Here is a 25,336-nt window from a genome sequence, read left to right on the forward strand (position 1 = left end):
CTTTTATAGAGTTTTCAGCAATATTAACTTTCGCTCAGACTCTCTCGTCTGCCTGACCCACTGAGCATTCTCCTTGGAGAAAATCCTGTTTCATTCAGCTTCTCTTTGGAACAAGAGATTTATTTCCACCAGAGAAAATCTCTCCAACAGCTGTCATTGAGTTTAAAAGCCCTTCTTAGGAGTATTGAATCACGGAGGACAAAATCGTTTCTTTGAATGTGGTGTTGTGTTTTCTGGTTCACTGATGTGTTGCTGTTTGGGGAGAGAGGTGTATAGTTGCGTGATGAAGGGCAGCACTCTGTGAAAATGAACACGAGTAGAAATATTAATATGAGCAGAGGAACGCCCGTGTGCTGAATGACGATCGCATGTGAACCTGAGACTGTGTGCAGAAATATGCGGATGGCAGCGGGTAAAATGGTGAACCCATTCTGTTTTTGTCGGGCGATCTCTTCGCTGTCCATGACCAGCACTAACAATTTCACAGCATATGGTTGTTGGCATAATCATCTTTTTAACAAAAATATTCAAGTGAACTGGATGTTATGTCTGGCTCTTGTTGCAGATGCAGTGTAATTATAGATGTGGTTGCAAATCCACTCTCTTGTTTGAAACTTTTCCTTGAGCTCTACTGTAAAGCAGTGGAAAAGGTTCATGGTATTATTGTGACTCAATAATAAGGAGAAACACTGAAGACCTTTATTTTTTGTCTATTGCTTGACCCTTTAGCACATTTGTGTCTCTGTTCAAAGCCTTAAATCCGCACACCCAAACACGACATTGTGTTTCCAGCTGTTTGAACGCAGAGAGAAGGCACCAGCTCTAGGAGGACGAGGATTTGGTTGTGTGTATTTATTATTCTGTACACTTTGTACTTTTATAAAGAAGCTGGCTACATGCTGTGCTTAATCTCTGCTTCTCCATCCTCAGTAAGTGACTGTGTGTGTGCGTGCGTGCGTGCGTGTATGTTTGTGTTTGTGTTTTTGTGTGTGCTCCTGCATTTATTAGTGTGAATTGCTGTATAATTGCTCCTTCGTACCGTTCTTTTGTACAACCACATGCTTCTGTGCAGTTAAAATGCATCAGTACATCATGTAATAACCGGAATAGAGAAATATAGTCCCAGAGTACTATATGTGCGATATGCTTCTGAAAGATCGTAATTAATCTCAGATACTGCGGTTCCCTATTCCCCCTGTACTGAGGTGTCCCCTGGAAATGTGTCCCACATCGTTTCTCAGTGCCCTGTGTCACGCGGAAACGTCTCCCCTTTAATTTTTCTGTTCCCTGTGTACAGAGATGTTTCACATGGAAACCATTCCTCAGGAAACTGTCACTTCTAATGGCTTTTAATGGCTTCTCTGGGAGGAGTTTATGGAAGTCTTTCAGAGCCCCACTAGATCTCTTATTCAGTTTCAGTTTGTGAAGCTCGTCTCACGGCTGTTTCTTCTCTTTTCAAAATTTTTGAGTAAGAGATGAAGATGAAGAACGGTGAGGGAAAAGCATTTCTTTTCATAAAAGGTTAATTACACAACATCTGCTGCTCCTCCACGGACTCTGTTTAGCATAATTGCATAATAAATGACAGCATAATGACAGCATTGTTTATCTGTCACTTGTTAAGGAAGTGCACGGAGTCATCATCAAATTTCACGCACAGTTTGGGCAACAAGCGGGCGTTTTGGCTGGATAGTCTAGGGCAAATGCGTGTCTGCCAAATCCATTATGTCTGTGCCGGCTATTTCAAACTTTATTTTCTTGGTGAGGAAACTGATATTTGAAGTAATCTAAATGAAATCACATTTTATATACATAAACAGTATCACTGATTTGATTGTCTTTCACTCCAGGGGTGGAATTCTAGCCATGTTAAATCTAAGTCGCTTTGGTTAAAAGCGTCTGCTGAAGAAAGTAAGTGCTATACAAATTGAATTGAATGCAGTTGAATTAAATGCTAAATTTTAAATTGTATTTGCAAGTTAAATATTAAAGGTTATTGCCAGAACAGTGCAATAAAATAGCATTTAGAGTTGAGTTTAATATTTAGAGGTTTATCATGGGATTTAGTTTTTCTTTTTTTAAATGGAGTATATTAAAGTGATGGCCATGTTTTTATTCAAAGGTGCAGGTAAACTCAATGTTCTTTTGAGCTGGCAGCAGATTTCAGTTAGAATTACCTTCCTAATATCCTGATAGATCTGCACAAACTTCAAAGAGACTTATTGTGGCCTATGGAAGTCAAGTCTGTTTTATTTGCAACTGAAAATTGAAGAGATATGCATATCCACCGAAAAGGTGGAAATCATTTATAACAAACAAAAAGATGTTGGTAACAGTTAACAGGGGAATCGGAATTTATTTATATAATCATTTAATCCCTGAAATACCTGCGCGAGGCAGGAATTAAATGTAAAACACGCTGAGTAGGCAGGAGTGGGTATGTGGTTGTTCATTTATAATTTACATGTTCTATACCACAGTAATATGGAAACAGTTCAGCACTGTAGTTTTAATCACACACCAGTAATAGTGGGGGGGCGGCTGGGTTGGCTCTGTGGGTGTAGCTGGGTTTATTTTATGGGCGTGGCTAGACGTACCCAGTGGGTGTCGGCTTGCCTGGTTTAGCCTCGGGGTTGGGCGAGGTCAGCGATACAGAAGGCAGCCAGCCTGACGCGGAGGGTCTCTGCAGTGCGATTGGCAGGTGTGGACCTCAGGTGTGGCAAACCGGATCAGGGCGGTGACCGGGCGGGGCGTGGTCTCAGGGCAGAGGCCCCGGGCGGGGCGTGGTCTCAGGGCCCCGGGAACGCCGCTTTCACCGCCGGCCCGAGGTGCACGCGGGCGCAGGAGGAAAACTTCCTCAGCCGCCATCGCCGCCGTCTCCCAGGGACGCTGGAGACCAGCGCCGGAGGGCCGGCGGCCTGATTTGGAGTCGGTCCACACGCGGCGGCCCCGCGCCCGGTCCTATCGCTGTCACCCAGCTGTCAGCCCAGGACTGATGAGGCCGCGCGCGGAGCACTGTCAGCGCCGGTCTCTGGCGGCCGCGGCGCTTAAAGCTCTTTAATTCTCCGCGAATATTGAGCCCAGCTGGAGCGCTCACCATTGTTTCAGCGCTCAATTATGGCGAGGTGATTTAAGGGTCGGGACGTGACCTTGCCACGCCGCCGCGGTCTCCGTGGAGACAGGGTCGCTCAAAAGAGAGTCTCACCTCCCCAAGATCATAGCAGTTTTTTCAGATTTTATTGATTTATTTTTTTTATATACAAACACAAATACAAGTTCACCTTTACGTTTTCCTTTTGTTTGGCCTCTCTTCAGGAAAAGAATGAATGCTGGAGTGACTTTGAATTTGAAAGCCCTGTTAACTTAATCTGCCCCGTAAGTTAATTTGAGTTCAGCCCGCCCTGAGATTTGGGTGGGAGTTGGGACGGCAGAAAGGGTCCCCCTGTCCTTGATGTGTGCTCCGGTACTTTGATGAGCTCAGTAGCCTGGAGCCGCGGCTCTGTCTGAGAACTTCAGAGGTCCGGCGATGCGCCAGATCCAGCCCGCCGATGCCGCCGAATTCGCTCTGCTGTGTTAAAGAGGACAGACTGTGTTTACTGTGTGGTCAGGCAGTCCAATCTAGGAAGTGGCCTGGTCTGTGACTGCAGAGGACCAGCCTTTCTCTGATAGCACACCCAGGTTTAGCCCAGACTCCCTGCCTCTCTCAGATAACCCAGCGGCCAGGAAGGCTGTCCGCTTTTAAGGAAATGCAGCCGGGCAGAGCTGGGCCACCCAGCAGAAAGATATTCACGCCAGGTGCTCAAGCCCCTGCTAGCAGCCGCCTGCTGACCAGCGCTGTCAGATTATTGCGTTGGAACAGCCCCCCCCCCCCCCCCCTTTCCAAAGCAGCGAGGGTCTGCTGGAGGCACAGCGGGTCCACAACCAAAGCCCCCACCGCAGAGCTCCCGGCAAACACTCCCCTCCGGTCCCGGCTGAATTGCTCTCGTCTGTGTTTTCATAATGCTATTTAAAGAAAGAAATGAATCAATTTCATATCTAATGTTTTAATGTCATGTATTTATTTTCCAATCTCCCGGATTTAATGCCCCTGCGAGGGCAATGAAGCTGTTGGCATGGAGATAAAGAATATTTATTACACCTGTAAGAAAACCTCGGGCTGATTGTGGATTATCAACACTCTCAACCCCCTCCTCACCCCAGCATCTTATCTGAGCACCGACCGAGCTAACGCACAGAAGAACAAACACGCACTCCTACGCAAATGCACACAGGCCCGGCACACAAACACACACACACACACACACGTACACATCATGCACACACTCATACACACATGCACATCATTTACATGCACCTACACACACACATACACACACACATCATGCACACACATGTAGACATGCACACATACGTACACACACGCATAAACTGTTGTGCGCATACTCCTACATGCACACAAACGCTATGTGCGCACACCTTCCTATACATGCATGCAAACACACTCACATGCACCGTGCACACACACACACATGCACATACATACATAGATTTCGGTGCTTTTAAACTGCAGTGAAATGTGCAGTACAACAGCAGATCTAGTGATGTGCCCTGTGCATTTGTAAACAAAGACATACTTTGCTGAATGATACAAATAATTGTGGTACACTTCCAATTAGAGCCTTATAAATATTGATAAGCTTCCGGTTATCACTGCGAGAGCAATGAGTCTCAAGCTGTTTGGGGTTTTCCCTTTGCCAGACCTGCTATCTGAAGTCAACTCAATCACAGACTGTGTACTTGGACCAACCTCCAAATATTAAAATCAGCAGTTGCCACTTATGTCCAAGTCTGACTGTTATGTCTACCAATGGTTTTGTTTTGTAATACAACTTCAACAATCAATGTGCAGGGCCGTTTGGTACATGGCTTAGTACAGTATTGATTATGATGCAGCGCAGTTTAGAGTGTTGCAAAGTGCAGTTTACAGTATTCCACAATGCAGTACTGATTATGGTGCAGTGCAATGTGGAGTATGGTATAGTAATAGACTATAGCGCAGTGCAATTTACATTATTCCTCAACGCAGTACTGAGTACGGTGCAGTGCAATGTGGAGTATGGCGCAGCGTAGTTGAGAATATGGTGCAGCGTACAGTGCTTTATTGTGGAGTTTACTGCAGGGTGTTTTGACGAGCTCTGTCCTCAGCCAAACCCTAAAGGAGCTTAAAAATGACAGCCTGCTTCAGAGGGGCCATCAGCACCTGCCACCTCAGCTGTCAGAACTCAGTCTGGACCGCTCTCTCAAGTTTTTAAAATTTATTTATTTATTTTGTTTTTAACGTTCGTCGAGCGGGCGACTCCCGCTGAGCGAACAGTGGCTGCGGAGGCCTGGAAGCGTAGCTCATCTCCGCGACCGTCCAGTCGCACGCGTTACTCTTACATTTTTTTATGCCGTTACCGGCACATTCATTTCAGCAGGAAATGTTGGGCTCCCAGCAAAGCGAGCACTGACCTTTGATTAATGTGCGGTGCTTCTTTGGCTTATAAAGCCGAGGTGGGGGCTGGCAGAAAGCTGTAAAAGTCTGTATGAGAGCAGGATCGGCGCTCCGTAACTCAGCCGCTAAGAAGCAAGAGATAAAAACCTCCAATTAAAGACTAAGAATCATCCGGGTTATTCTCTTGGCCTGAGCCTTCCTTTGTAATGTTGTGTAATGAATCATTCGGTGCTGTAAGATCACATGTAGGTGTTATCACCAGTGTAGCCTCTCTCAAGCTATTGTCCGCTTACAGTTTCATACAAAGGTTGTCTATTTGCTATTTTGATTCTTGTGATTTTTTTCCCCCATGTGTATTCAGCACAGAGGTAGTGTTTGCACACCTGGTATTTGTAGTTCAAGATTTGTGCAGATGCAAAAAAAAAAAAAAAAAAAAAAAAAAAAAAAATTTTTAGAACGATATATTTTTCTAAATAATTACTTTCTAGTCACTTTTTTAAATCCTAGTCTGTGGACTCTACCCTACGTCTGCATGAAGCTCTTAATGAACCTTCATGCCTGGGATTAGCTACATCTTTGTGCTGCTTTTACCTGGAGGATTTGGAAACCACGTGAAGCCTCCTGTTGAGGAAGCGGCTTATATTAAATCTTAATTAAGACGCTTATTTAAATGAGAGGAGTCGCGCAGTTTAAATGGCTTCTTTCTCTGGCCTGCATGGCCGCCTTGCTCCCGCTCACTGAGCAAAGCCCCGTGCGGCTGCAGGTGCTGTCGGCTCTCAGGGGCTCTTTGCTGCCTCACAGAGCCCTGTGAGTGTGAAAGTCTGCAGAAGTGCTGAGCAGCGCAGTCGCTTTAATGTGTTTCCCCTGCTGTGCCTGTGCACAACAGCATCGCTGGCACTGCAGTGCAGAGCTCTCACACACCGCCTCTTTTTCAGTACACACTGTCAGGTTTTCAAAGCTGTATTCATACAGAGTGATGCTTTGTGCAAGTATTGAGAATTCTCTCTGTGCTGCGATTCCTCTCCCTGCGCTGTGACTCCTCTCTGCATTCTGACTGCTCTGTGCTGTGACTCCTCTGTCTACTTTGCCCCCTCTATGTGCTGTGACTCCTCTGTCAGCGCTGTGACTCTACTCCCTGTGCTGTGACTTCTCTCCCTGTGTTGTGACTCCTCTCTCTGTGCAGAGACTCCTCTCTCTCTGTGCTGAGACTCCTCTCTCTGCTGTGACTCCTCTCTCTGTGCTGTGACTCCTCTCTCGGTGCTGAGACTCCTCTCTCTGTGCAGAGACTCCTCTCTCTGTGCTGAGACTCCTCTCTCTGTGCAGAGACTCCTCTCCCTGTGCTGTGACTCCTGGTTGTGCTTGTGTGTGGGTTTTGAGGGTGGTGCTGATGACCCAGACAGCTGTTTGACGCTGGCAGATGTCAGGGTCTGATGTGCAGCTGGTTCACAGCATATGGATGTGCTCTGAGAGTTGAATGCGTGATGGATGAGTCTGTCAGAGGGACAGCTGAAGAATGACCCCTCCAGCGTTCTTTTGTGTACGCGCCGTGGCTCGCACTGCATCCTGGGATATTTTATCTCCAGTGTCGCTCTACACAAATCTTCAAAGGCTCGCTGTGGCGCGTTGCTTTTCCAATCAGAAAAACAAGCGCACGCGGTCCGTTATTGGCTGCTGGGACGGAGGGGTAAATTCCTGCGTGGTTTATATCAGTTTCCGTCTCCGAAGGCCGCGGTCGTTTATTAGAGCCTCCGGTTTAATCATCTCCTAAAGCCGCGCAGGACGCCGCGCGGCCGAGACACGCCTCATAAACCCGCGCTCGGGCGGTCTGAGCGCCCCCCGCCGCCTCCCGCGCAGACGCACATTAAGGGCGGAGCGGCGGACGCGCTGTTTTCCCGCCTTTAATTAATGTATGAGGGCATGATGGATCTGCCTCGCGCCGCCGTAAATCTGGGCCCCGCCGCAGACGGAGGCGAAAGCGACGCCCGGCGAAACGCGATACGCGGACGACGACGCGTCTCCGTCTCGCGGCGTTGCCTTGGATCGGAGCGGAGACGCGTGCGAGTACAAGGCTCTCTGAATAATTGAAGCCGCCCTGTTAATGGTGCGGGTGGAGAGGAGTCGATAGCTCATCTCCTTTTACTGATACCCTTTCCCAGGGGATGTGGGGCGGGGGTGGGCGGGCGGGTGGTGGGGGGGTGTCTGGTCGTGAACGTGGATGTGTGGGCAGTGGGGACAGGCAGGGGGAGTGACCATCTCCCTTCTTCCTTTGTGGGAACAGGGGTCAAGCCCCAGGGCAAGTAGGACATATTGCCTCTGTCATCATTCATGTTAAATACTTTCATCTCTGAATGAATGATATGTCATTATTTAATTATTCATTCATTGCGGTAGTGTGATGATGCATATGATAATTACAATGCCGTGTTTAACACCAAATTAAGTAATGGACCACGCAATAGGAGAAAACAAATATGAAAGAAAAGAAGGTAATTGTCACATTGAAGCCAAGATTTATAAAATGAATACTCAAGGCTCTGGTCAAGCATTTCCCAGCAGCCCTTGCTCGCTCGATCAAAAGGAAGTGAATCCAATTTTTACCGAAGGAGAATTTTTTTCACCAAAGAGAAACACATTTACATGCAAAATGCACAGGTGTTGATGCCTTCAGTGTCGAGCTTGAAAAAAAATGCAGTGTGATAAAAGTTTTAGTGTGAGAATATTTTTGTTTTTTGAGGACACGGGGGAAAAAACTGCCAATTAGAAATGTAGCCATTCATTGGTGTTGTTTTGGAGTTTTGGATACTGTGAGGCTCAGAGAAACGAGCAGGCAGGGGACGCAGTGACATTTACTGACCTAAACCCACCCCCCACCCCCGGATCGTCTGAACAGAAAGCAGCCGTATTTTTTGAAGTTGAGCCTGTGTGAAGTCGTGTGAACTTTGGCACGCCCACATTAGGAGTGCAGCCCCTTTGCGTGGCCCCCACCGATGGGCACAGTGCGATTCGGGACTGCGGCCTCTCATAGCCTCGGGTTGGGGGGGTGGATGGGTGGAGGGAGGGGGAGGGGAAGGGGGGCGCACTACAAAGGCTCCTTCATTGTGCATTCTGCGATGAAATTGCTTTTGAAGAATCTTCTGATAATGCGTAATTGTGGTGTTTTGACCATCTCCAGATCAAAAAGGGCCTGTGGAAAAATGAAGGAGTAAGAATGTGCAGACTTGTGCGTTTCTTTTCTTCCTGACATGGTCTCTGCTCGGTGGGGATGGGTGATGCTTCCAGCTGTTTGTGTCATCGAGCGTAGGTCACAAACATTACTGAACTTCCTGTTCCTGTGATAAACGAGAGAGAGGTCACCAAACCTGCAGCTCAGACCATTACCGCCCCAGTGGATCTGTGGCATTGTGCAGATCTGTGACTTCTTTACTTCCTTTTACTACCTAGTAAGCATTTAAAGTTTAGCCTGATGTATGTGATGTGAATGGATGTCGGCGAGTGCCCTGCATCACATCTGGGGCCAGATTTAACCGGAGGGAGCTTGGGGAAATCCTCGTTTTTAACATCCAGGCGTTTGCAAGTCTTAGAACTGAAATGACAGTGTATGGCCTCTTAAATCCCTCTTTGTGACCTCCTTGTAAGTCACCAGGTTTGACGGACTGATAAAACCATCTCCTCTACAGTGGAATGTGGATGATTTCTTATGGATGCTGTATGCGGGGAGATGTTTTACAAATACAAAGTATTCCCCTGAGGAACGACGCAAGAACTTTGCAGAGAAGGTAACACGCACCATTCGAGTCTGAAATCAGACTGCGTGAAAGATTGGAACCGAATAAGTTTTTTACACATTACCAACGACCGCCCCCCATCCCCCATGTTTTTAAACAAATGGATTAACATGGAGTGATCAAAGGTATCGAAACCCTGCACTCACATTCTGGACCTAAATTCAGGCTTGAGTCCAATCCACTTCCATTGCTAAGTCATCTGTTACACTGACAGGGGCCATTGCTGTGCCACCATTAGGCTGAAAACAAAATTGAGCATTTTTCTTTTTTAAGAGTGCATTTTAATCAGAAATCAGAAAAGTTTTAGATTGTTTTCACACGGTTCAATAGAACCTTCATATAGTTTCTGACTGAAAAAAAAACATCCAGAATGGTTTTTCTTTTCTGTTTAGGTCCAAAGTATCAGGAGTTATCATATCAAACATTTCAAGTGTTGTTCTGCCTCACAGGCAGGTGGAGAAAGGCTTCTGTTCAGACCAGAAACTAAGGAAACAGGGTTATCACTGTATCACTCTGACAGGGGAGGAAAATTACGCTAACTATTTACCGATCATGACTGTTCACCCTCACAGTATGAGAGTGCAATATAGGGTCCAGTGTGTAAGCATTTGTACAGTGGAAAATGTTTTGTTATTTTGGCTCTGTGTTCCAGCACTTTGGATTTGAAACAGAACAATGAATGCGAGGTTAAAGTGCTGACTGTCAGCTTTAATTTGAGGGTATTCATAATGGGTGATACATGTAGGAATATACATTGTACGCCCATTTTATGGGAGCAAGAGTAATGGGACAGTTAGTTGATCAGCTGTTTCTTGACCAGCTCTGTCTCTTTGCATCATTAGTTCCTGCACAAGAAAGCTCACAGAAGGTCTTGAGTTGATTCTAGTGGAATTTACAGTCTGAGCCTTTGGTTGTTGTCTTTCAACATGAGGACCAAATAAGTGTCAGTGCCAGTAAAACAGGCCATCATGAGGCTGCATGATAAACACAGAATAAATCAAAACAGAATAAATCAGAAACATAGCTGAAACCTTGCTCGTGTCAAAATCAACTGTTTAATACATTATTTGGGTGCAAGATGGGCTCTGGCGAGCTCAGTAATAGCAAACAAACTCGTAGACCCCGGAACACTACTGTAATGAATGACTGAAGAATACTTTCATTTTCAACATAAGTTGTTGAACAGATCATGAACACTCAGCAGGATGTAGGCATAGATGTGGCCAGGTTAGAGTTTGCTAAAAAGAAAGGAATTGCTCATATTCCAAAGCATCCTCCCCCCTCATTTTGGGCATGTATGACTGGGTCACTTGTCTTCACCGATGATGTGACTGGATGGCTGTCTACAGAAACATCTTATCTGCTCAGATGCAAAAAAATGCCTCAAAACCCATTGGATGGCGCTTCACCATGCGGTAGGACAATGAGCCCAGACATACTGCTTAAGCACCAACCAGTTTTTCACAGCCAAACAGTGGAATCTTCTTGACTGGCCAAAGATCCACACAACCTGAATCCAATTGAATGGGCTTCACTTGCTGTTGACTAGACTGAAGACCAAACACTCCAAAAACAAACTGGAGCCGACGTTGGCTGCAGTGCAGGCCTGGCAGAACATCACCATGGAAGATGTCCTGCTCTGTAAAGCATCTTTTTGACAGTTCTCTGTAAAAAGCACTTTACAAATACAATTGATTTGGATTTGATTTAATACCCAGCATCTGATGATGGGTATTAAATGGGTCTATGGGTCACATATATAGCATTCTTGAAGGGGCCTTCCCTGAACTGCTGGGGAATCACAAAATTGTCTAGACTGTGATAGTGTGCTATGGCGTTAAGATCTGCCTTCACTGGAACTAAGGGGCCGAGCCCAAACCATGAAAAAACAGCCCCATCCCAAGGGGTGTCCAGATACTTTTGGTCGTATTGTGTGTGCATGCGTGCGTGTGTGTGTATGTATGTATATATGTATGTGTGCATACATATATGTATATCTATGTTCTCATATTGTGAAGGTGAACTGTCTTGATTGGCTTTTGAGAAAATGATCCCATCAAAGGTGCTGTACGTGTCTGTGGTCTTATTACTGTTTTTGCAGATAAGGCTAGAAAAGTAATTGGATTTTGCAGCTATGCAGCTGTATTGTATTTCAGCATGCAGTCTCTCACAATGCTGTAATGAGCATGTAGGCCAGAGGCTTTGTGTTTCATTTAATTTCTCAGACTAATTTGCCAGTCTTTTTCATTTGACCTGTGGAGTCGAGTGTAGGGCCTCTGTAGCACTACTGTGGGGTCATGTGTGTGCACTGTGCAGTTCATATGCTGTCTTTTGTGTGTCTGTCATCTCTACTGTACTCTTTGACTTTTCAAACTGTCGACTTTTGATCCCTGAGTTTAGCTTCAGATTCCACTTAGCCTAGCCTGCTTCAGCCCAGTACAGCCCAGTACAGCCCAAGTACAGCCTGCTTCAGCCCAGTACAGCCCTGTTAAAGCCTGCTTCAGCCCAGTACAGCCCAAGTACAGCCTGCTTCAGCCCTGCACAGCCCAATTACAGCTTTCTTCAGCCCAGTACAGCTCAATTATAGCCTGCTTCAGTCCTTTTCAGCTCAACTCGGGTCGTCTTTTGGCTCGAAATTTGGCAGGACGAAACAGGAAAGAGAGAGAAAAAGAAAGCAGGCGATTGATCGAGCCTCCATCTCGATGCCAACGCAGGATGCTGACAGAATCACATTTCACAAGATTGCTTATGAGACGTAATTGAAAACTGTCAGATTCTGAAAGGCGGCGAAGCCGTCGTTGGGCGGCAGGTGTAATTTCTGCGAGGATAAATCAGAGCGCCATGCCTGCGTCTGGGCGCGCGCGGTACGCGCCTCCCTGCTTTCAGTGCAGTGTGTAATCGGTTTGTTTACAGCTTGCAGATGTCTTCTGGAACGTGTAATCACCAAACCTCTGCTGGATCTGCAGGCCAGTGAGCAATTTGCAGAGGGAAACGGTGTTGCTCTTCCCAGTTTGTGCGAGAGCTGCCCGCGGTTGGTGCTGTTAAGTTCCTCTCTCCGCTTCTCTGTGAAAAGGGGGATTTGACTCAGTCCTTGTGTTTGTCATTAAATGTATACGTTTTTCCATAAGGACTCTCTTTTTTTCAATGTTTTACTTCTTTTAGGTTCTCTTTTCGCTTCTAATCAATATCTCTCCCTTCATGAAAATCGATAGCGAATTTGAAGCAAACCATTTTGGAGATGACGGGGTGTGTAACATCCTGCGCGTGGGGTCCATTCTTTATCTCCTCAACATTTGTACAAATCACAGTAGCAGAGAGTGCATTAATCTTTACCCGTGAAAGCACAGAATAAGGAAAATATACACTCCACTGCTTGAAGTAAAAAGGTTTGCTTCCATAAAGCATTAGAGAGATGATTAATGTATTGTCATGGATGAGAGGGGAATATGCCAGCCTTTTGGTTTGGTAATAGTATTCACTCTACAGTGTGCAGATTAAAATGGATATTCAGTGAGACCCTGTCTGTCGGATAGACGTGGTTTTTATCTGCTCCCGGGCTAATGATTACAGTCTGTGCAGGAGGCTACCAGGCTAATGACAGCATCTGCGCAGACGACGTCCAGGCTGTCTGTTGGTGTGTCTAATGACTGCATCTGCGCAGACAATGTATGGGCTGTTTATTGGTGTGTCTGATGACTGCATCTGCACAGACAATGTACAGGCTGTCTATTGCCGTGTCTATTGACTGTGTCTGTATCCAGTGAAGGAGTGTATGATAGAAACACTGAGTCCATTACAGCCAGGGAAGGAAATGACATTGTGGCACTTTGTCATTGATGTCACATTCATTTTCTCCCACTGGCAATCAATTACACACAACACCGAGAGCCAACAAGTATGTAAATGCAGACAGGTGTGTGTGTGTGTGTGTGTGTGTGTGTGTGTGTGTGTGTGTGTGTGTGTGTGTGTGTGTGTGTGTGTGTGTGTGCATGTGTGTGGAGAGAACTGACCGGTGTGTGAACAGAGTGAGAGATGTGTGTGTGCATGTGTGACTGGATGTAAGCGCAGAGAGAGAGAGCGTGTGTGTGTGTGTGTGGAGTACTGACAGGTCTGTAAGCACAGAAAGAGAGATATGTGTGTGGCAGATGTGTAAGCACAGAGAGGTGTGTGTGTATGTGTGGAGAGAGCTGACAGATGTGTCAGAACAGAGGTGTGTGTGTGTGTGTGTGTGTGTGTGTGACTGGCTGTAAGTGCAGAGAGAGAGAAAGAGAGAGAGTGTATGGAGAGAGCTGACAGGCATTCAGTGAATGTGCCAAATCTCTCAGATTGAACATGAAGGGGGGTGAATGAGCAGCCTTCACAGATGCAGCGGAATGTGCTCTGTGGTTTATGTCTTATTGCTTTGTCATGACCGAAATTGAACAGGTGTATATGAAATGAGCATCGTAAGTAAAGGTTCTGAAAAAAATGCCTTTGATCTGAAGTTTGCAGTAACTTTGCCAGAGTGATGTGACTGCAGTTAAATCAGCTTTTGGAATAAAATGTTTGGCAGTCATGCCTGGAGTACGCCTACAGACTAAAATTAGTAAGACGGTGAAAGGGTAAAGCACACAAAGCATAAACCTGATGGGGAAAACAGCAGTCACTTTTAAACATAATTTGTGTGAAGGCTTGTGAGGAGGGGCAGATTCTTAGTGCAGTAGTTTTGTAAATGAAATTCACTTGTACGCCATGTGGATGGCAAAGTCAGTCACGCACAGTCTCTGTCTTGTGTTGAGATTTTTAATGAGCTGAAATGTTCATGTTGGTGTCAGATTACTGTGGCTAATAAGGCACTCCAATGACAACATGACAGTGCGTCTTAGAGAATGACTTGCATACACACAGTCTGAAAACTGAAAAGCTTCTTGGTCTGGTAACTGTTAAGGCACTCATCTAGTGAATGGATGGGCTTTATGGTCTGGTGTCTGTTAAGGCATTGTTCTAGTGAATGAATGGGCTTTATGGTCTGGTATCTGTTAAAGCACTGTTCTAGTGAATGGATGGGCTCCATGGTCTGGTATCCGTTAAGACCCTGTTCTAGTGAATGGTGAGCTCCTTGGTCTGGTATTTGTTGTAGCTCTGTTCTAGTGAAAGGTGGGCTCCATGGTCTGGTATTGAATCCGGACTGTGCCAGTGCTGACTGCAGCCAGCACCCCCACAGGATGACGCACTTTTGGCTCTGGCATCGCCCATGGATGCGAGGGTTTCAGTCAGCTGTGATGACATCATCTCACACACCAGTGACCTCTGCTGGTTGATTAGATTTTTTTTATTTAGTGCATATTCACATATACCGACCCCTCTTCCCAAACACATTCACCTGAATAGTTCTGTCTGTGATCCTCAAAATGGCTTATTACCGGTACAAAAGCCTAAAAAATGCACAGAGGACCACAAGTTAAAAATGGGCTTTAAAATGTAATGTACACAACTCATTAGTGTAGGTCTGTCATCGATATGTGTATCCCCATAACAGTTACTCCAGGACAAGTGCAATTCCATCTGTACCTCAGAGTAGTCTTCTTTGGTAGTCTTCTTTGCATCTTGCAGTGGAGACCTTGGGATCCTCTTCAGATGAGAGTCGTTATCTGCCTGCCCTGTTCAGACGAACGGCGCGCTGTCCTCCCTGTGATGGCGGAGGCCGGCCGTGTCCGCGCAGAGCCCGTCTCCTGCTTCAAAGCCCTCGCGGGCGCGCGGGATCGCGCGGGATTGACCTCCGCGGAGCTCGCCCGCGGCTATCGCCTTAGCGGCCACAGATGAGCACAGCACGCGATCTGCGCTCAAATTAACTCATCTGCCGTTCAGAAAGTGGGAAAAAATAAGCAGGACCTCTGAAGGGATGTGTTTTAATGATGTCGATTACTGTTGGGGAAAGGAAGCAACACTGACACCTCTCATGAGGTCCCCAATGCAATTCATTCAGCGCGCTCTGTCTCTTTTTCTCTCCCCTTCTCTCTCTTCATCCCTTTATCTCTGCATTTCTCCATCATTGAGCTGTTGTGTGCTGCTGTGACCGTACAGCTGAGAGCTGTGGTGTATAGCAGACGTATCGCTGGGCCTGGGCTGGGTGCCTCAGAGATGGTTGCTTCCCGTTTTGGGCTGAGATGGGTGCGCTACATGAGAACTGTGGTGGGCAGGTGGGAAGAGGCTCTGACTCAGGACAGACTCTTCATGGAGGGCTAGGTTGGAGTTACTCGAGAATGGTAGACCTGCATGGAGAGCTCTGTGTAAAACACCACTGACCAAAAAAGTTGGTGATTTACAGTGTAGGGTCTTGCATGGGCAGTGTTGCTAAAGGCGTGACTGTCTTAAACCATGATATGAGTTCTGAGTGTCCATTTTGTAATCAAAGGGAAACTTTTCAGCTTTGTTCTGGGAAGGAGAGACTTCTGTTCCCAACACCACTGGGGAGGGAGAGAGGTGTTGTAATGTCTATAGAATGATAAGTTGAAAAGAGAGAGTAAGAGAAAGGGACTGGCTCTCTCTTCTCTCTCTCCCCCATTCCCTCATTCCATCTCTCCCCCCCCCCTCCCCCTCCATCCCTCCTTCCCTCCCTCCAGCGCTCTCCATTTCTCTCACTCCCGGTTTCTCAGATTGCCTCTTGGAGAAAAGCATAAATAATGTGTCTCTGTGGAGGCCCTGCACACTGTCACTGGGAGCACAGCTCTGAATTAGCTTCAATCTGAGCTGCTGACCCTGTGGCCACTCCACCCCCCACCCCCAAAACAGCCCCCTCCCCACACACACACACACATGCACATATTCACACACACGCAAGCACTCACGCACACACAAAACCAAGCATTCACACGCACATATGCAAACACACACATACACACACGCACACACACGCACGCACACACACACCTGTCGTCTTGGTCTCCCCTGAAGCCCAGCGCAACAACAGAGAGAAAGAATTTAATTTATTTAAATGTGCTGACACGATATTTAGAGCCACTTATTAGACCATTTTCTTTCAGCTTTACTGAACTCCAGTAAATGGGTCAGATAAAAGGAGCTCAAACACACAGCAGGAATTACAATTAAAATGCCTGTATTCTGTGGGCTCCCTCAGTGGAGAGCAGAAGCGATGTGAATGCACAGAGGTGTGTGAGCCCGCCTGCAGTGTGCTCAGACTGACACTTGTTTATAGCACAGGTGCTGTGCCTCCTCGAACAGGGGAACACAATTTGTGTGCGTGTGTGTGTGCGCACTTGTGCGTGCATGTGTATGTGTGTGTGTCTGCATGTGTGTGCATGTGCATGTGTTTGTGTGCGTGTGTGTGCACTTGTGCGTGTATGTGTGTGTGTCTGCATGTGCATGTTTGTGTGTGTGTGTCCGCCTGTGCGCACGCGCAAGAGTGTGTGTGCGCGCGTTTGCATGTGTACGTGTGTGCATGCGCGCGTGTGTGCGTGTGCGTGTGTGTATGCGTGTGTATATGTGTGTGTGTACGTGTGCATGTATGCAGTGTGCACACATCTACTCCCAATCCACTGCAGTCCCTGGTCCAGGAAGGTGGGAATGCAGCAGTGATTTTGTTGGTCTCTGACTTTGTACCCCAGACCTGGCTTCCAGCTCGCTGGGCGATTCGCTGTGTGCAGGGGTAGTAGATCTGGGTTCAGTTGGCGGTGCTGTTCTCTGTGTGCAGGGGTAGTAGATCTGGGTTCAGTTGGTGGTGCTGTTCTCTGTGTGCAGGGGTAGTAGATCTGGGATCAGTTGGTGGTGCTGTTCGCTGTAGCGGTGCAGGGGTAGTAGATCTGGGTTCAGTTGGTGGTGCTGTTCTCTGTGTGCAGGGGTAGTAGATCTGGGATCAGTTGGTGGTGCTGTTCGCTGTAGCGGTGCAGGGGTAGTAGATCTGGGTTCAGTTGGTGGTGCTGTTCTCTGTAGCGGTGCAGGGGTGGTATATCTGGGTTCAGGTGGTGGTGTTGTTCTCTGTGTGCAGGGGTAGTAGATCTGGGTTCAGTTGGCGGTGCTGTTCGCTGTAGCGGTGCAGGGGTAGTAGATCTGGGATCAGTTGGTGGTGCTGTTCTCTGTAGCGGTGCAGGGGTGGTATATCTGGGTTCAGCTGGCTGGGTCAGTCTCTGTAGCGGTGCAGGGGCGGTGACGTGCCCCCCACCCCCCCCCCCCCCCCCCCCCCCTCGCCGTTCAGCCAGGCGTGAGATTTATGGCCTGCTAATTCCCAGGCCTTTGCTTGTCTGCTGCTTGATGTATAATTGTTTGCTTCTAATGGGCACTTGAAAAGGCCGACTGAACGCGGTGTCAAAGGTCTGGCCTGCACGCCTCCCCTCTCCTTAACTGTCACTTCATATTTAAAAGCCCTTCTCTCGCCACCCTGCTGTGATTTATGAGCACGCTGTTTACCAGTGTAATATTAACACAGGCCCAGTCAGACGGCTCCTAAAACAGGAGACCACCAGCCGCACGTTAGCTTTCCGCCCCGCGCCGCTTAATAAGGGATTAAGTGCCATTCAACTCGGCTACTGGCTCAGGAAAAAAACATTATTAACGTTAAAAAAGGACACTTAAAAAATAAAAAAAAACGTGTGCCACTGCTTGTTCACCTCTCTGTCTTGCCTGTCTGTTAGACTGAGAGCAGAAAATGTACACTAAATATGCTTTAGCCCAGTGTGGAAAAAGTTCATTTCATGTAAAATGTGGAAAGATGGATTCATTATTTTTCACCACCCCTTGCTTTTAAAGGCAGATTTCCTGTGATGGATCTGGCCCTGTTGAGTTCATGGTGGTTGGGGATGCATTGCTGTGTATTCTGAGAAGAGGTTTGGAATACCCTATTGATTGACAGGTCTGAGACAGGACAGGCATCTCGCTGGATGAGCTGCCATTGTGGTTCAACAGGGCACAGGCACTGTCCTCAGACACAGCTCTGATATCTGAAGTGGGTCTATATACAATAACTTCCCCTCTCTATCTCTCTATCTCTCTCTTATGCTCACTTTCTCTTTCCCTCTCTCTCTCTCTCGCTCTCACTCACACACACACACTCGCGCACACACACACACACCCGCACAGTGCATTTATCTTGTACTTATACGTTATAGTGTCAGATGCGGACTGCTTTTATCTAAAATTGCTTTAACATTTGTTCTCTCTCTCATTTATCATGTTTGTTTTGCTCATTAGTTATATTTGTGAGGATCAATACAACCTTCATCTCCCTTTTCCAGAAAAACACCCACAGAAAATGATTATATGTGGTCTGCAGGTGCGTGCGTGCATGCGTCTGCGTGCGTGCGTCTGTGCGTGCGTGTGTGCATGCGTCTGCGTGCGTGCGTCTGCGTGCGTGCGTGAGTGCGTCTGTGCGTGCGTGCGTGCGTGGGTGCATGCGGCTCGGATTGTTTCTTACTGCCAGTGGACTACAGTGTGTTCTGAAATAGTGAATTTCAGTGAGGATGCTCTTGAGTGTTGCATTTGCGTTACTCTCTGAAGCGTTGTCTTTGCTTTACACTATGTTCTGAAGTGCTGCGTGTGCATTAATCATTGATCTGTTCTGTTGCTCTTAGGTTTGAGGTTTTACCTTTGGTGCTGGTGTGTTATAATGTACACAGTTAATGCGTGTTATTCTGTGTTCTGAAGTACACAGTGTGTTTCTGGTGCTTTGTTCTCAGAGCTTCCAAGGTGCGTTCTGGAGTGCAGTTAGTCATGGAAGCAGGTGTGACATCGATGCAGGAATGTCTAAAAGGCTTTAAACAGGGCCAATCGTCCCCCCCGTTCCCCCGCCCGAGAGACAATTTAGCCGTCACTTTGAAACACGTTTAAGAGCTTCGGCAACAGCCACTTTGCTTCTCAAAGGGACAGCTATGGCTCAAATAACGCTGCAGCCCGTTAGCGCTGCTGAAAGACAGGCCCTGAGAGCAGCGTCTGTCACAGGAAGCGCCGTTTAAGAGCCTCTGCCCCGCCGCCGATGGGAAGAGAGCCGCCAACGTCGTTCCAAAGCGTCAAAGGCAGGCCTCCGCTCCGCAAAACACAAACTTTTACTGAGAGGTGAGGCTCCACCTCTGACCCTCCGTCTGGCTACGGCTCTCAGAAAGTTTTGTATTTAACGCACAGCTGCATTAGTTCAGCAGAAAAACATTTTCCCTGTAGCGAATGCGGAGAAATGTAACGTTTCTCAACGTCCAATCACTGGATTTACGTAGAAACCGTGGCGGTGATGCTTTTTGCACGGTGGTAGTTTTTTCAAACCCCGTGTTGTTCTGATACAGCACTATGTTTCAGTAAACAGAAGGTAGGAATCCTGTGTCTGCCTTGGTCCGTGCACCTCTGACTGCTTCTCGCTGCTCTTTCTCCGATCGTGTTTCTTTCGTGTTGTGGTCTAGTCAGGTGTCTGCGTGGAGACTGCTGGGAAAGCAGCAGAGGAGTTCTTTGCGGCATCGCCCGCCCGTCAACAGGTAGCCCCGCCCCAACCGTTTCTAGCCAAGTATTGAGCCGCAGTCCTCGTTATTAAATCAATTATGTCAAATACCAGAAAGTAATCAAGCTGACGGTGAGGAGGAGGCCAGACCAGCGACGGGCCATCATGTCTCCACTGCCCCCCACTTCTGATGTCCGCACATCATCCAGCCCCCCCCCCCACACACCCCCGCTCCCCCGAGCTGGTGATTTATGCTGCTGTTGTACTTCCCCTAATTAATTTGGACAAAGTCTCCCTCCTCAGACCCCTGATGGCTGCTTTATTCTGATGTTAATCCTCTCCAGTCGTCCATCACTCCTCTTCCTCAGGAGTCATGAAGAAGCCATTTTAATAAATGACCTATTAATGAATATTAAAATTCGCTGACGAAAGGTTTGGACTGCTGCACGGTCTGTCCAATCACTGCTCTGCTGGCTGGCTTGCCGTAAATATATATTTTTTAGTTTATTAGATCTTAAAATATTAATGTTATATTATTAATGTTTCATTGTAACTGGTGCTAATAAAAATGTCTGAAATCAGAATTAGTGGTATAAAAATGATGCCCAGTTACAGATAATCTTTCACAAATATTTTTTACAGGAAGTAAACAAGCCATGTTTAATTTCCATTGCAATGTGAGTGGAACATGTGTAATCATCAATCTGTTTTTACAAAATAATATGACCACCAAAACAATGTGTTCTGATAAATGAGAAAAGATTTTAAAAAGTAAATGATCCAAAATGTCATGTATATCACGGCTCTAAAATCATTAGTGTGAGAGTTGTGTGTGGTTCCTGAGATGCACATGCAGGTTTCGCGCGCACGCGTGTGTGTGTGTGTGTGTGTGTGTGTGTGTGTGTGTGAGACGGAGAGTGAGAGAGATGGTGTGAGTGTGTGTTTTGGGGTATCTGGCTCTGTGTAATTGAGTGCTGGGTGGATAAATTAATCCGGGCAGGAAATTGGGGAGGGTCAGGTCCATTAACCACTCATTTCCTGGAGGAAATTTCTCTGGTGAATGAGTGTGTGTGTGTGTGTGTGTGTGTGTGTGCGCACAGGATCAGAGGCCAGGTCAGGGCCGTTACAGGGGAGGAGGGTTTAATGGGGCTGAAAAGCCCTCCCTGATATTAACAGGACCCCCCACCCGCACCCCTCCAGCCCCCGAGGGAGCGGCATGTTTCGCGCGGTCACGGCTCTCCAGCTTAGCCCCGCCCCCCGCTTCCTTATCGCCCCGGATACCCGCCCAGGGACCTCGCGACAGCGCCGTCCCCAGCCCCGCCTCGCTCCCTCTTTCACAGCTATTTGCAACTCTTCCACGTTCCCGTTTTTCTTTAACCTTAATCCGACCTGAGAGCTCTTTGAGTCGCAAGGAAACGGGAGGAGCGGTATGCAAATTGGGCTTCCGTCATTGGTTTGTGATGGTTAGGTAAGCGCAGATCGTCCTGTGAATAATCCCCTGGATAATCTGCGTTGCGGGCGTTCGCTTCTCAGGATTCATTTGAATTGAAATGTTTGAAGGGGCCCATCCAGGCTTATTAATGCTGGTGCTGCAAAAGCATAATTCCATTATGATATCTAATGGTGCCATAAACACAAACCAATACGAGACACAGAAGCCTAGCGCAAAGGGCTTGCTGTGGATAACGACAGTACTGTTACGAGGACAGAGTTGGAAACCTGAACACTACCCTGTCTGTAACTGTAAAACTCTGTTGATGTTGTTTAGCAGTATTGTGCTTTAATTGCTTGGTTATTTTGATGTGTGAGGTAAAAAAAAATTTAAATTCTCATTACTTCTCCCTCGCCTCTCCTGCTCATGATAAAACCCTGTTGTGCTTTTAACGGCGTCTTAATTTTATCATTTCAGAACTGTTTTCTTTTTACACATGCGTTGGTGGGTCAAGCTGAGACTGTCTGTGAGGACTGTTGCCATGGGGAGATGCAGGAAATGGTTGTCTCGCCTGTTCTCAGTTATCGTGGCATAACTCGTCACCTGCCAGACACATGGCTGCTAGGTTATTGCTAGGCTGCTAGGAGAGAGAGAGAGAGACTGCGGTAGAGAAAGAGGGAGAGGGCGGCTGTGTAGCACAGTGGGTAAGGAACTGGGCTTTCAACCGAAAGGTTCGATTCCCGGGTAGGACACTGCCGTTGTACCCCTGAGCAAGGTACTTAAACTGAATTGCTTCAGTATATATCCAGCTTTATAAATGGATACACATGTAAAATGTTTTGTAAGTTGCCCTGTATAAGAGGGTCTGCTAAATGCCTGTAATGGGTGAGAGAGAGAAATTGGGAAGAGGTAGCTACTGCTAATTCTGTGAAGGTTTCCTTAAGTATATAGAGAGAAACTGAACTTGAGCATGAGTTAAGGTGGTTATTTTATAACTCCTTTCTTCCTTCCTTATTCTATACCAGTTGATAACGAGAGGTTCGGTCCTGTTTGACCGGTCTGAGGAAAGGGCGCCTAACGTAGGCGATATCTTCCTGTCTCAGAAGCGAGGTGTGAGGTGTCAGGCCAGAGCAGGTCCGGCAAGACGCTGACCAGAGAACGGCGTCTGTCTCTCTGTGATCCGCTCGACAGGACCAGTGTAAACAAGGTCCAGCTGCATGACCCCTGTGGTCACCTGCCGCCCCTCCCCCCCTCCCCCCCCCACCCCCTGAGGTTCCCTGGGGTGTATCTGAGTATCGGGTCCAGAGACAGTCAATATCCCGCCAGCTTGCACGGTCCACAGATTCACAGAGATGTTCACGTGGGGGTGTGGGGGGGGGGATTTACCATCGTAAAGGAAAGTCACTCATCAGTACAATCGGTTACATTTTTGGCTTTTCCTTACCTTTGTGGTTGTGATGTCTGTGTTAGGTGTTGTGCTTTCGTCTCAGTTACCTGACACAGTGGCGTTTCGGCGACCTGTCATCCAGGTTGTCCAACAGAATCACTCAGCCACCATTACGCCAACTGCCATTTTAATGGCGCTTAATCTTGTTTGACCCTCAGATCTGCAGAGGTTGCCTGGCTAATCCTGATCTGATAACCTGGCCATTAGCTATGGCAGAAGAGCCGCGCTTTAATTGGGCAGGCTCAGCGCTCTGTGTAATTAGCTCCAGTCTGATCTTAGTCTCCTCGGTCCTCGCGGTGAGCCAGGCCCTGTCGGCTGGTGCAGAGGAAGGATGGCAATTACGCGTCCGTTTGTGCGAGACCCTCCTGCTGCTGTGTCCCGAATTTAAAACTGTACACAACGGTTTCAGAGCCAATTTAGCGAAACACCCAGGAAGAAGTTTTGCCAAGGTTCCAGTGGGGCAGTTGTGCGGGCCACCTGGGGCGAACGGTGTCAGTGGATTGGTAAACCAATAATATGCCTGCAACTGCAAACTCACTCACTGCCTCCTGTGAGATTGAGAGCTGTTGATATAACAACTACACAGTACAGGGCAAAAGTATTAGGCCACCTGTACTTTTTTTTATTTATTTATTTATTTATTTATTTATTTATTTATTTATTTATTTATTTATTTATTTATTTATTTATTTATTTATTTATTTATTTATTTAATTTATTTATTTATTTTAGGTAGAAAAGAATTCAGTTAATATATGCGCACTTATTGAATAACAAACCAAAGTGCTAACTTTTTTTTTTTTTTTTTTTAAGTACAAACATTTCTACCTACAGTAACACAAAAAGATGACTTTTACTTAAAAATAATTTTCTTCGCCCTGCACATCAAAGCTTCTTCTTTGCCATATTTCTTGCTACTTTAGCACCTCTTTCATGTGCAGTACATTACAGGCCTGTGGTATTAGACTACCCGTGGTTTTAAGAGAGAATTAAGGTGTATATGATTTATTTAAGTAAATCTAGGATTTAATCTTAAATCGTGTCTAAGATTAATTTAAGTAAAACTGTTCTGTTATTATAGGTAGAAATAAAAAAAAAAAAGGTTTATTCAATAAATGTTCATATATTAACTGAATTCTTCTCTACCTAAGGTTTTTAAAAGAAAAAACGCATGTATATGTGTGTGTGTGTAAATAATAAATAAATATATATGTAAATATATAAATGTATATAAAGTGACAGTAGCATGCCTTCTTCTTCTATTATTGTTGTTACTGCTGTGCTCACTCATGCCAGCCCTCCTGCCATCTCTCCTGTCTTGGCGGCTGGGCCCGGTTGGAGGGACACAGAGTGGCGATCGATGATATCGGGTGGTTCTGGGTCCCGCAGCCCCGCGCTCAGCGTGCGGCGGGAAGTCGCGGTCACCCCGCGCACACCGCCACCGCGCGTTCATCTGAAGCCACGCCGCCGCACCGAGACTCTCTGCTCAGCGCGAGAGCCCAATGACGGCAGACGCTCGCCTGATGCGCTTCCTGTACGCCGCGGGACGCGTGCGCGCAGCCGCCCGTCACTCTTCTCTGCTGTGCTCCCTCCATCCGCTGCCGAAACGAGCGCTCCGCTCCCTTCTCCCCCTCAGACAGGGGTGTGTGTGTTCATTACTGTGTCTGTGTAGCAGGCCTCTCTGTGTTCAGCGTGATGGAGAGACAGGCGCTGTTACGCAGTGTGCGTGTTCATTACTGTGTCTGTGTAGCAGGCCTCTCTGCGTTCAGCGTGATGGAGAGACAGGCTCTGTTACGCAGCGTGTGTGTTCATTACTGTGTCTGTGTAGCAGGCCTCTCTGCGTTCAGCGTGATGGAGAGACAGGCGCTGTTACGCAGTGTGTGTGTTCATTACTGTGTCTGTGTAGCAGGCCTCTCTGCGTTCAGCGTGATGGAGAGACAGGCGCTGTTACGCAGTGTGCGTGTTCATTACTGTGTCTGTGTAGCAGGCCTCTCTGCGTTCAGCGTGATGGAGAGACAGGCTCTGTTACGCAGCGTGTGTGTTCATTACTGTGTCTGTGTAGCAGGCCTCTCTGCGTTCAGCGTGATGGAGAGACAGGCGCTGTTACGCAGTGTGTGCGTTCATTACTGTGTCTGTGTAGCAGGCCTCTCTGCGTTCAGCGTGATGGAGAGACAGGCGCTGTTACGCAGCGTGTGTGTTCATTACTGTGTCTGTGTAGCAGGCCTCTCTGCGTTCAGCGTGATGGAGAGACAGGCGCTGTTACGCAGTGTGCGTGTTCATTACTGTGTCTGTGTAGCAGGCCTCTCTGCGTTCAGCGTGATGGAGAGACAGGCTCTGTTACGCAGCGTGTGTGTTCATTACTGTGTCTGTGTAGCAGGCCTCTCTGCGTTCAGCGTGATGGAGAGACAGGCGCTGTTACGCAGCGTGTGTGTTCATTACTGTGTCTGTGTAGCAGGCCTCTCTGCGTTCAGCGTGATGGAGAGACAGGCGCTGTTACGCAGCGTGTGTGTTCATTACTGTGTCTGTGTAGCAGGCCTCTCTGCGTTCAGCGTGATGGAGAGACAGGCGCTGTTACGCAGTGTGTGTTCATTACTGTGTCTGTGTAGCAGGCCTCTCTGCGTTCAGCGTGATGGAGAGACAGGCGCTGTTACGCAGCGTGTGTGTTCATTACTGTGTCTGTGTAGCAGGCCTCTCTGCGTTCAGCGTGATGGAGAGACAGGCGCTGTTACGCAGTGTGTGTGTTTACTGTGTCTGTGTAGCAGGC

General features: G+C 47.3%; 1 protein-coding gene across 1 annotated transcript in view; it reads left to right on the forward strand.

Annotated features, from left to right (window-relative positions):
* Positions 1-25,336, forward strand: part of LOC118217990 (attractin-like protein 1) — a 189,302-nt gene that overhangs the window by 145,424 nt on the left and 18,542 nt on the right. The gene's annotated exons all lie outside the window — the stretch shown is intronic.

The sequence above is a fragment of the Anguilla anguilla genome, chromosome 18, assembly GCF_013347855.1.
Source record: "Anguilla anguilla isolate fAngAng1 chromosome 18, fAngAng1.pri, whole genome shotgun sequence".
Taxonomy (NCBI): domain Eukaryota; kingdom Metazoa; phylum Chordata; class Actinopteri; order Anguilliformes; family Anguillidae; genus Anguilla; species Anguilla anguilla.